Source organism: Phocoena sinus, chromosome 21, assembly GCF_008692025.1.
Source record: "Phocoena sinus isolate mPhoSin1 chromosome 21, mPhoSin1.pri, whole genome shotgun sequence".
Classification (NCBI taxonomy): domain Eukaryota; kingdom Metazoa; phylum Chordata; class Mammalia; order Artiodactyla; family Phocoenidae; genus Phocoena; species Phocoena sinus.
The window spans coordinates 16,937,238-16,949,666 of record NC_045783.1 but is presented as its reverse complement, the minus strand read 5'-3'; the positions used below and the strand labels follow the sequence as shown (position 1 = coordinate 16,949,666).

The window sequence follows — 12,429 nt, the reverse complement described above, 5'->3', positions numbered from 1 at the left end:
CATGATTTAGATTTTTATAATGAAAAAGAAAACATATCAATTGTTAAAATGTCTTTACCCATTTACATGTATAGAAGACTTTAGCACGAGTCTTAGACCTGACGCTTATCCCAGAAATTCATCTGGTTCTCTACCCTGGAATATTTACTTCATATACTCTCCTTCTACAACCCCTTTCCTTTCACCACATTGTATAGTATCACCACTCCCCTATTGCCTCCACCTTAGTGTCTTCAGCTTTGAAAGTGGTTCTCTAAGAGAGAGGTTACCCAACTCTTTTCTTTTAAAGGGAAAGATAATAAATATTGTAGACTTTACCTGCCATTCAACCTGTCACAAATACTCCCATCTGCCACTGTACTGCCCATAACAGCCATAGGCCATACTTAAATAAATAAGACATGGCTGTGTGCCAATAAAATTTTATTTACAAAAACAGGCAATAAATGGGCCAGATACTTTACCAAATCCTGCTCTAGAACAATCCTAGTAACTAGTACTGTTTAGATGAAACCAGCACTTGAAACTCAGCAAATTGGATGGCCCTACTTACAGATCATAATGTATAATTTAAATAATACTTTACTCAGGAACTTACGAGAGTATGTAAATTGCACTGAGGACCCAAAAAATTCTTGGTTAAAAAAAGTCATATGAGCACTTATTTAAAAAATGCCTTTACTCTGGAGAACAGCTGAGGACAATGATCAGATTCTGTTGTTTGCAATCAAATCCAAGCAATTACTGGGGAATGTTGGGTAAAGGATTCAGCTGGGGAGGGTTTTCCCTTTGCTTTAAAATTCGAAATGATGGCCATAAACAGGCCTAATTAATTTGAGTTGAGGTGTTATATTTCAAAAGAGAAATAAAGAAAATCTAGAAGAAAACTCATCTATAAACCCCTTTCCTCTCTTAGTTTCTAAAAAGTATATTTTAAACCCTTTGGATTGAGATCTTAAAATTTTAAAAAGTCAGAAAGGAAAAATAAAGTATTAAATCAAAATTAATAACATTTTCCTAAAAATCTAAGCAACCAACACAAGAAGGCACACTGTAAATAAATCTACATAACATTGAAAAATCATAGATTAATAGCTTTATTACACTGTCAGCTGATTCAAAAACTTTGGTAAAAACAAGGTAAGAAAAAGATAAAACAAAAAAATAATTAGTAAATAAGCATGGGAAATACTTAGCTTCTCATTTGCTAATGGATGTGATGTGTATTTATAATTCAATAGAAACAAATTGTATGTAATTAACATAACCAGTGCAGATGAAAGTGTAACTGGCACTATATTTTTTCACAACAATACAGACTAATGTAATTCATAATACAATTCAGAAAATGTACCTTAATTTCAAGTTCTTTGACTCTATTTTTACCTCTGCATATCCAAGGAAATGATCCTATCTAAAGTTTTATGCAAAGCAATTCACTGAAGCTTTATTTCAAATTACCAGCAGAAAAAATGAAGTTTCTCACAAAAAGGAATTATAAAACATATTAGCAGGATATTCATCAGCTATTTATATGGAGATATTTTTCATATGTTAAGTTGAAAATCAGTACAAGTTAAATATGAATAAAACTACCTAAAAAGCAAGAACTATACAATGTCTGGAAAGTAACACATGACAAAAGTGTCAGGGTAAAAGCATGAAGATCCTGCTTTTACTTTTTTAAACTTTCTGCTATGTGTTTATTTGTATGAAGCCTTTAAGGAAAAACAATTTTTTGAACATATCCCAAGTAATTAAATGACCTCCAAACATGCTACCCTTTAATTAGTTCTTTTTTTTTTTTTTTTTTTTTTTTATGCGTTACGCGGGCCTCTCACTGTTGTGGCCTCTCCCGTTGCGGAGGACAGGCTCCGGACGCGCAGGCTTAGCGGCCATGGCTCACGGGCCCAGCCGCTCCGCGGCATGTGGGATCTTCCCAGACCGGGGCACGAACCCGTGTCCCCTGCATCGGCAGGCGGACTCTCAACCCCTGCGCCACCAGGGAAGCCCTAATTAGTTCTTTATTCTTGATCATGACTGCATCAGCTCTAACCTGTTTTGTTTTGTTTTGTTTTCTCTCTTGGAATCAGCTACCTGGGTGTTCCAATACTGCTTTAATCACCTCTTGGTGTCTCAGCTAAGAATGCCTGTCTCAGTTCCGCCTGGAAATCCACCACAGGTACTGCTGAGATCGCCTTGGGTACAGGTGACACTCCTGGTCGCTCAGTGAGGCTCTTCTCCGTTTGGCTTGGACTTCTACCTCTGGTACGTGCTGTTCTGTGGTCCGTCTCAGGTGTAAACGGTCCCTGGCCCGCTCCATCTTGACGCTGGCCGCTCCTCAGAACACAAAGTTAGGCATCTCTGGCAGCCGCTCCACTCTGCACTGTCATATACCCTTTAATTTTGCTTATTATTTCTGGCCAAATGGAAATTTTTTTCTCTACGTAGTAAGTTGTTAGTATTTTAAGTATTCTGGGTTTTCAGAAATAGGCTGTATTCACTTTCGGTTTTAAAGGAATTCTTCCATATTATTTTTTGCTACTTTAATGGTTTTATTTATATTTAAATTTTTGTTTTATTTAGAGTTTGTTCTGGTATGTAAAATGAAAAATGGATTCAATTTCACTTTTTTATATGTCTATCTGGTTCGAACACCGTTTACTGAAATATTCCATCTTTGCCTCATGATTTGACTAATCCTCTTCACTAGGAGGGCCGGTGACTGAGGTGAGAGATGCTGGCAACCTGCCTCTCCTGGGGTGAAATCTTAGCCTTTTGACTGGGAGTGGTGTTAAAGGAGCTCGCATCTTGTTGGCCTCAAGAAATAGAGTAGACATTCTGCATTATGAAGTTGCGGAAGGAATGGGAGCAGGTTCTGGCTGAAATGTCACCTATTCCCACTGTTCTTATCGACGTTTAGGAGTTTTTCTTGAATAAATGCTTACTGATTTGCGGTATGCCCTTAGGTCAATTTCCAGAGGTTTTAAACATTTGTGTTTTATAATATTTACCAGTTAAATGGTTGTTTTGCTGAGGAGAGATGTATATGCCAAGTTTATCGCACGGCTTTCCTGGAAGTCTGATCAAATTCTTTTTTGTGTCTTTCAGCAATGTTTTAATGATTTGTTTGTATTTTTGTAACATTTGTTTATATATATCACACGTGATATGTATTATAGTTACACTGATATAATCATGATTGTCTTTTCATCTGCCTTATGTCAGATTTTATGTGTTTGTAAATTTTCAGAAGTTTTTCACCATGTAGTCTAATTTATTTGTTTGTGAAAAGTTTTTCTGGTAGCTAGGTTTGGATAGTTGCTCAGTGGTTTCAAATGATAGCTTTATATAGTGTTTTTAGTCATCCATTAATTTACATGGTGTCTGTTGCTTCTCTATTTGCTCGGTGTTAAAATTAGGTGTTTCCACTTTCTGCTTCTTCCTCCCTTCCTCTTACCACTGGAATTTAATCAATAGCATTATCAACGTTTATTTAGTATTTTCTATTTTACTGTTAAATATGCTTATATTTCTAAAATTTGATTTTTATCACCTTAAATGATACACTTTGGCTCCCAGCTAATATTACCAAGAAGGTGAATGAGGTAAATCTCCTCAGGACTGCTACCTATTTTGTGCACATCATGGCTACACAACTCCAGGGGTTGCTGTTCATGTCTAAGTGAATGATACCTCTCAGAACTGTGAATTGTAAAGAAAAAGTAAAAAATGGTAGGTGTCATAAGGAGGAGAAGATTCATTCTGGAGGATATCAGGAAAGGTTCCCCAGAAGAGGTATTATTTGAAGGTTGCATAATGTGTGCTGATTTCAAGGGAATAAGTGAGTTTTTCGTAAGAAAGTTTACTTAAAGAGAGAACAGGGTCCTTCAACAATATGCAGGACAGATAAAATGCCATCAATTTTCCTATGGAAAATCACCTTCCATACAGTGTGAAGATGTTATTAAGTCATAGTGAAACTCTCATTTTCCTGTTTAATAGAAAATTATCAGTGTAGTATTTTCACTAGTTTTCAGCATCGTGAAGGAAATATTCATGGGTAGTGCACCTTTTTAAAAACTGCAATCAAAGAATGCTCTCAATTATTACGTTAAAATTGATTTAATGATCACCATTCAACTAGAATGCTAATGTCTAGAAAAAGCTAGAAATGTAACAAGAGTCTACATTACCGACAAAAAGGCTTCAGGGTCAAACCTGGTCATACTTTTTATTTTTTTAAGGTTTAAAAGATTTTATTTATTTATTTGCGGTACGCGGGACTCTCACTGTTGTGGCCTCTCCTGTTGCGGAGCACAGGCTCCTGACGCGCAGGCTCAGCGGCCATGGCTCACGGGCCCAGCCGCTCCGCGGCATGTGGGATCTTCCTGGACCAGGTCACGAATCCGTGTCCCCTGCGTCGGCAGGCGGACTCTCAACCACTGCACCACCAGGGAAGCCCTAAAAGATTTTATTTTAATGTTGTGATATCATATCACAAAGTAGGATTGTTTTAAGAACAGGAGGAATATATATATATTTTTTTTTAATTTAATTTATTTTTTTATACAGCAGGTTCTTATTAGTTATCCATTTTATACATATTAGTGTATATATGTCAATCCCAATCTCCCAGATGAACTGGTCATACTTTTAAATAACAGACACACATACGCAAGGGGACATTCAAATAAAAGAGTTTTGTTAATGCTCCTTTATTTAGAGTAAATGAAATGAGTCTGGATTAATGATTTGCGTGGTGATCACTCCACTTGTGTTGGGAGCCAATTAGGAGGATTCTATTGGCATTTTCCTTGTACCAATCAGCATTGCACAATATAGGAAGCACAAGGTCACATCTTTATGTTCTGAAAGCTTGAGTGATTACAAATTGCAGAGGTCCCATGCAGAAAGATCATTACCTGCTATATCCCTTGTTTTCAAAAGTAATAATCAGGTTATCAGCTATAAGAATGTTTTTCCCTTTGGTTACCAAACAGGGAGGCTTTTATAATAGCAGGTCAGCCGAGAACAGCATAAGCCAACATTAATAAGTTAAAAGTACCACTGGGACAAAACAAGAATTGGCAGCACTGTTGATCTTGTTTATTCTGTGTGTTACTTTTTTTTCCTTCTTCTAGGTTCATTTCCAGACAGTCTCTTTTCATTGCTTGTGTGTTCATCTATGCAGATTTAAAATGCCTTAGTGGTGGCAGAGAGTAATTAGCATATAGAGCCTGGAAACTCAACTTCTAAATTTTATTAATGAGCTGAGTTCCCCTTTATCTTTTAACTGACCCCCAAGAGCATTAATGAAAAGTATCTAAATATGAATACAGGTGTAGTAATAAAGGAGAATTATCAGTCACCCTTAATTAAATTGGTGTCACCTTAGCTTTTAGTAGGGTAATAGGGTAGTATTGCCACCTGCAATCACTCAAGATTATTTTGCTCACTAATTAACTCACTTAAAAAAATTAAATGGGCTTCCTCGCTGTGCCCTGGGGCACGAATGGGTGATAAGAAGGGTAACCAGCAAGGAGATTCTGGCAGCAGAGCAGGAGGTGAATTGAAAGGACAGGTTGTGAGTCAAGAATGCCGCCACAACCCAGGAGATTGGTTCAAGATGGCAGAGTAGAAGGATGTGCTCTCATGCCCTCTTGCAAGAACACCAGAATCACAACTAACTGCTGAACAGTCATTGACAGGAAGACACTGGAATTCACCAAAAAAGATACCCCACATCCAAAGACAAAGGAGAAGCCGCTGTGACACGGTATGAGGGGCGCTATCACAATATAATCAAATCCCATAACTGCTGGGTGGGTGACTCACAAACTGGACAACACTTATACCACAGAAGCCCACCCACTGGAGTGAAGGTTCTGAGCCCCAGGTCAGGCTTCCCAACCTGGGGGTCAAGCAACGGGAGGAGGAATTCCTAGAGAATCAGACTCTGAAGGCTAGCAGGATTTGATTGCAGGATTTCGACAGGACTGGGAGAAAAAGAGACTCCACTCTTGGAGGGCACACACAAAGTAGTGTGCTCATTGGGGCCCAGGGGAAGGAGCGGTGACCCCAGGGGAGACTGAACCAGACCTACGTGCTAGTGTTGGAGGGTCTCCTGCAGAGGCGGAGGGTGGCTGTGGCTCACCGTGGGGACAAGGACACTGGCAGCAGAAGTTGTGGGAAGAACTCCTTGGCGTGAGCCCTTGCAGAGTCTGTCATTAGCCCCACCAAAGAGCCCAGGTAGGCTCCAGTGTTGGGTTGCCTCAGGCCAAACAACCAACAGGGAGGGAACCCAGCCACACCAGTCAGCAGACAAGCAGATTAAAGTTTTACTGAGCTCTGCCCACCAAAGCAACAGCCACCTCTACCCACCACCAGTCCCTCCCATCAGGAAACTTGCACAAGCCTCTTAGATAGCCTCATCCATCAGAGGGCAGACAGCAGAAGCAAGAACTACAGTCCTGCAGCCTGTGGAATGAAAACCACATTCACAGAAAGATAAACAAGATGAAAAGGCAGAGGGCTATGTACCAGATGAAGGAACAAGGTAAAACCCCAGGAAAACAACTAAATGAAGTGGAGATAGGCAACCTTTCAGAAAGAGAATTCAGAATAATGATAGTGAAGATGATCCAGGACCTTGGAAAAAGAATGGAGGCAAAGATCGAGAAGATGCAAGAAATGTTTAATAAAGATCTAGTAGAATTAAAAACAAAGAAACACAGATGAACAACACAATAATTGAAATGAAAACTACACTAGAAGGAATCAATAGCAGAATAACTGAGGCAGAAGAATGGATAAGTGACCTGGAAGACAGAATGGTAGAATTCACTGATGTGGAAAGGAATAAAGAAAAAAGAATGAAAAGAAATGAAGACAGCCAAAGAGACCTCTGGGACAACATTAAACACAACAACATTGCATTATAGTGGTCCCAGAAGGAGAAGAAAGAGAGGAAGGACCCGAGAAAATATTTGAAGAGATTATAGTTGAAAACGTCCCTAACATGGGAAAGGAAATAGCCACCCAAGTCCAGGAAGCGCAGAGAGTCCCAGGCAGGATGAACTGAAAGAGAAACACTTCGAGACAGATAGTAATCAAATTGGCAAAAAATAAAGAAAAAGAAAAATTATTGAAAGCAGCAAGAGAAAAATGACAAATAACATACAAGGGAACTCCCAAAAGGTTAACAGCTGATTTCTCAGCAGAAACTCTACAAGCCAGAAGGGAGTGGCATGATATACTTAAAGTGATGAAAGGAAAGAACCTGCAACCAAGATTATACTACCTGGCAAGGATCTCATTCAGATTCGATAGAGAAATCAAAAGCTATACAGACAAGCAAAAGCTAAGAGAATTCAGCACCACCAAACCAGCTCTACCCCATATGCTAAAGGAACTTCTCTAAGTGGGAAACACAAGAGAAGAAAAGGACCTACAAAAACGAACCCAAAACAATTAAGAAAATGGTCATAGGAATATACATATTGATAATTACCTTAAACGTGAATGGATTAAATGCTCCAACCAAAAGACAAGGCTTGCTGAGGACCCATATATATGCTGTCTACAAGAGACCCACTTCAGACCTAGGGACACATTCAAACTGAAAGTGAGGGGATGGAAGAAGATATTCCCTGCAAATGGAAATCAAATGAAAGATGGAGTAGCAATACTCATATCAGATAAAATAGACTTTAAAATAAACAATGTTACAAGAGACAAGGAAGGACACAACATAATGATCAAGGGATCAATCCAAGAAGAAGATATAACAATTATAAATATATATGCACCCAACATAGGGGCACCTCAATACATAAGGCAACTGCTAGCAGCTATAAAAGAGGAAATCGACAGTAACACTGTAATTGTGGGGGACTTTAACACCTCATTTACACCAAGAGACAGATCATCCAAACAGAAAATTATCAAGGAAACACAAGCTTTAAATGACACAAGAGACCAGATATTTAACTGATTTTTATAGGACGTTCCATCCAAAAACAGCAGATTACACTTTCTTCTCAAGTGAGCATGGAACATTCTCCAGGATAGATCACATATCAGGTCACAAATCAAGCCTCAGTAAATTCAAGAAAATTGAAATCATATCAAGCATCTTTTCTGAGCACAGCACTATGAGATTAAAACTCAGTTAACAGGGAAAAAAACGTAAAAAACACAAACACATGGAGGCTAAACAATACATTACTAATTAACCAATTGATCACTGAAGAAATCAAAGAGGAAATCAAAAAATACCTAGAGACAGATGACAATGAAAACATGACGATCCAAAACCTATGGGATGCAGCAAAAGCAGTTCTAAGAGGGGAGTTTATAGCTATACAAGCCTAACTCAAGAAACAAGAAAAATCTCAAATAAACAATCTAACCTTACACCTAAAGGAACTAGAGAAAGAAGAACAAACAAAACCCAAAGTTAGCAGAAGGAAAGAAATCATAAAGATCAGAGCAGAAATAAATGAAATAGAAACAAAGAAAACAATGGCAAAGATCAATAAAACTTAAAGCTGTTTCTTTGAGAAGATAAACAAAATTGATAAACCATTAGCCAGACTCATCAAGAAAAAGAGGAAGAGGATTCAAATCAATAAAATTAGAAATGAAAAAGGAGAAGTTACAACAGACACCACAGAAATACAAAACATCCTAAGAGACTACTACAAGCAACTCTATGCCAATAAAATGCAAAACCTGGAAGAAATGGACAAATTCTCAGAAATGTATAACCTTCCAAGACTGAACCAGGAAGAAATAGAAAATATGAAAAGACCAGTCACAGGTAATGAAATTGAAACTGTGATTAAAAATCTTCCAACAAACAGAAGTCCAGGACCAGATGGCTCACAGGTGAATTCTATCAAACATTTAGAGAAGAGCTAACACCCATCCTTCTCAACCTCTTGCAAGAAATTGCAGAGGAAGGAACACTCCCAAACTCATTCTATGAGGCCACCATCACCCTGATACCAAAACGAAACAAAGATACTACAAAAAAAGAAAATTACAGACAAATATCACTGATTACTATAGATGCAAAAATCCTCAAGAAAACACTAGCAAACAGAATCCAACAACATATTAAAAGGATCATACACCATGATCAAGTGGGATTTATCCCAGGGATGCAATGATTCTTCAATACACGCAAATCAATCAATGTGATACACCATAATAACAAATTGAAGAAGAAAAACCATGTGATAATCTCAATAGATGCAGAAAAAGCTTTTGACAAAATTCAATACCCATATATGATAAAAACTCTCCAGAAAGTGGGCATAGAGGGAACCTACCTCAACATGATAAAGGCCATATACGACAAACCCACAGTAAACATCATTCTCAATGGTGAAAAACTGAAAGCATTTCCTCTAAGATCAGGAACAAGACAAGGATGTCCACTCTCACCACTATGATTCAACATAGTTTTGGAAGTCCTAGCCATGGCAATCAGAGAAGAAAAAGAAATAAAAGGAATACAAATTGTAAAAGAAGAAGTAAAACTGTCACTGTTTGGAGATGGCATGATACTATACATAGAGAATCCTAAACATGCCACCAGAAAACTACTAGAGCTAATCAATGCATTTGGTAAAGTTGCAGGATACAAAATTAATGTACAGAAATCCTTTGCATTCCTATACGCTAAATATGAAAAATCTGAAAGAGAAATTAAGGAAACACTCCCATTTACCATTGCAACAAAAAGAATAAAATGCCTATGGATAAACCTACCTAGGGAGACAAAAGACTTGTATGCAAAAAACTATAAGACACTGATGAAAGAAATTAATGATGATACCAACAGATGGAGAGATATACCATGTTCTTGGATTGGAAGAATCAATATTGTGAAAATGACTATACTACCCAAAGCAATCTACAGCTTCAGTGCAATCCCTATCAAATTACCAATGACATTTTGTACAGAACAAGAACAAAAAATCTTAAAATATTTATGGAGTCACAAAAGACCCCGAATAGCCAAAGCAGTCTTGAGGGAAAAAAATGGAGCTGGAGCAATCAGACTCCCTGACTTCAGACTATACTACAAAACTACAGTAATGAAGACAATATGGTACTGGCACAAAAACAGAAATATAGATCAATGGAACAGGATAGAAAGCCCAGAGATAAACCCATGCACCTATGGTCAACTAATCTATGACAAAGGAGGCAAGGATATACAATGGAGAAAAAACAGCCTCTTCAATAAGTGGTGCTGGGAAAACTGGACAGCTACTTGTAAAAGAATGAAATTAGAACTCTCCCTAACACCATACAGAAAAATTAACTCAAAATGGATTAGAGACCTAAATGTAAGACCAGACACTATAAAACTCTTAGAGGAAAACATAGGAAGAACACTCATTGACGTAAATCACAACAAGATCTTTTTTGATCCACCTCCTACTTCTAGAGTAATGGAAATAAAAACAAAAATAAAAAAATCTGACCTAATGAACCTTAAAAGCTTTTGCAAAGCAAAGGAAACTACAAACAAGACCAAAAGACAACCCTCAGAATGGGAAAAAATATTTGCAAACGAATCAACAGACAAAGTGTTAATCTCCAAGATATATAAACAGTTCATGCAACTCAATAGTAAAAAACAAACAACCCAATCCAAAAATGGGCAGAAGACCTAAATAGACCTTTCTCCAAAGAGGACATACAGATGGCCAAGAAGCACATGAAAAGCTGCTCAATATCACTAATTGTTAGAGAAATGCAAATCAAAACTATAATGAGGTATCACATCACACCAGTTAGAATGGGCATCCTCAGAAAATGTACAAACAACAAATTCTGGAGAGGGTGTGGAGAAAAGGGAACCCTCTCGCACTGTTGGTGGGAATATAAATTGATACAGCCACTATGGAGATCAGTATGGAGGTTCCTTCAGAAACTAAAAATAGAATTTCCATATGACCCAGCAATCCCACTACTGGGCATATACCCTGAGAACACCATAAGTCAAAAAGACAAGTGCACCCCAATGTTCATTGCAGCACTATTTATAATAGCCAGGTCATGGAAGCACCCTAAATGCCCATCGCCAGATGAATGGATGAAGAAGATGTGGTACATATATACAATGGAATATTCCTCAGCCATAAAAAGGAACAAAATTGGGTCATTTGTAGAGACGTGGATGAATCTAGAGAGTGTCATACAGAATGAATTAAATCAGAAAGAAAAAAACAAACATCACATATTAACGCGTGTATGTGGAACCTAGAAAAATGGTACAGATGAACCAGTTTGCAGGGCAGAAAGTGAGACACAGATGTAGAGAACAAATGCATGGACACCAAAGGGGAAAAGCAGCGGCATGTGGGGATGGTGGTGTGATGAATTGGGCGATTGGGATTGACATGTATACACTGATGTGTATAAAGTGAATGACTAATAAGAACCTGCTGTATAAAAAAATAAATAAAATAAAATTCAAAAAGAAATTAACAACAACAAAAAAATTAAATGACCTTTCAAAAATGAGTAAAATAGGATCTCTTAAGGACCATTAAAGATGTATTTGTGAAATAGCATTGGTAGAGTATTTAATCATAGAATTTCAGAGTTTTGAGGGACCTTAGTGGTTAATTTTGTACAACCTCTACACATGAATCTCTTAAAACACTCTCTTGGTGCAGACTTTCTAAGACTCTAGTAACTGGAGGTAATTTCACTGTGTCTGATACTCCAAGGTCTTTTATCTAATTTCATTAATTCTTCGATTCTTTATATGCAAAATACCCTGTAGAGATAGTATAATGACCGGGAAGGATATTTCACTCTTGGATAAAGGTGCAATTTATTCAAGCAACATCCGTTGCGTGTGCACGTGAACTCTCTTATGACTCCTTTTGGCACGTAGAGAAACACAAAACATTGTTGTGCTGCCTCTGAAGCGTTTGTAATCTGGGATCTAGGAAGAGATGTACAAAGAACAACTTCATAAAAAAATTGAGTATGAATTAAACGCATTTGCTAAGAATTATCAGTAACCATGCACAGTGAATAAAAAGAGACATAACTGCAAGTCAAGCCAGTGGGCATCTCTTGTTCCTTAGGAGAATTTTCCGCATTAAAGAAAAATGACATTTTTACATAGGAAACACACAGGTCATTTTTATTTAGGAGACATTCAAAGCAGTTCACTGCCTTTGTTGTATATGTTAGTTGAAATGCTTTAACAATGCTTGTGATTTTGCTAGTTATCTGCTGTATCAGAAGTGGATCCAAGCTAGCATTGTTGGCTTTTCACTTTAATGAGCATGAAGCAAAATTTACTAGCATTCAGTGACTCTACCAGGTGCTAATCCAAAGCATGTTTTCCCATAATGGAAGTGTCTCCTTCCCTCTCACAGATAGTACATT

General features: G+C 37.6%; 1 pseudogene; it reads right to left on the bottom strand.

Annotated features, from left to right (window-relative positions):
- Window positions 1-2,117: 2,117 nt before the first annotated feature.
- On the bottom strand, window positions 2,118-2,323 carry LOC116746691 (annotated as a pseudogene).
- Between the last annotated feature and the right edge of the window lie 10,106 nt (window positions 2,324-12,429).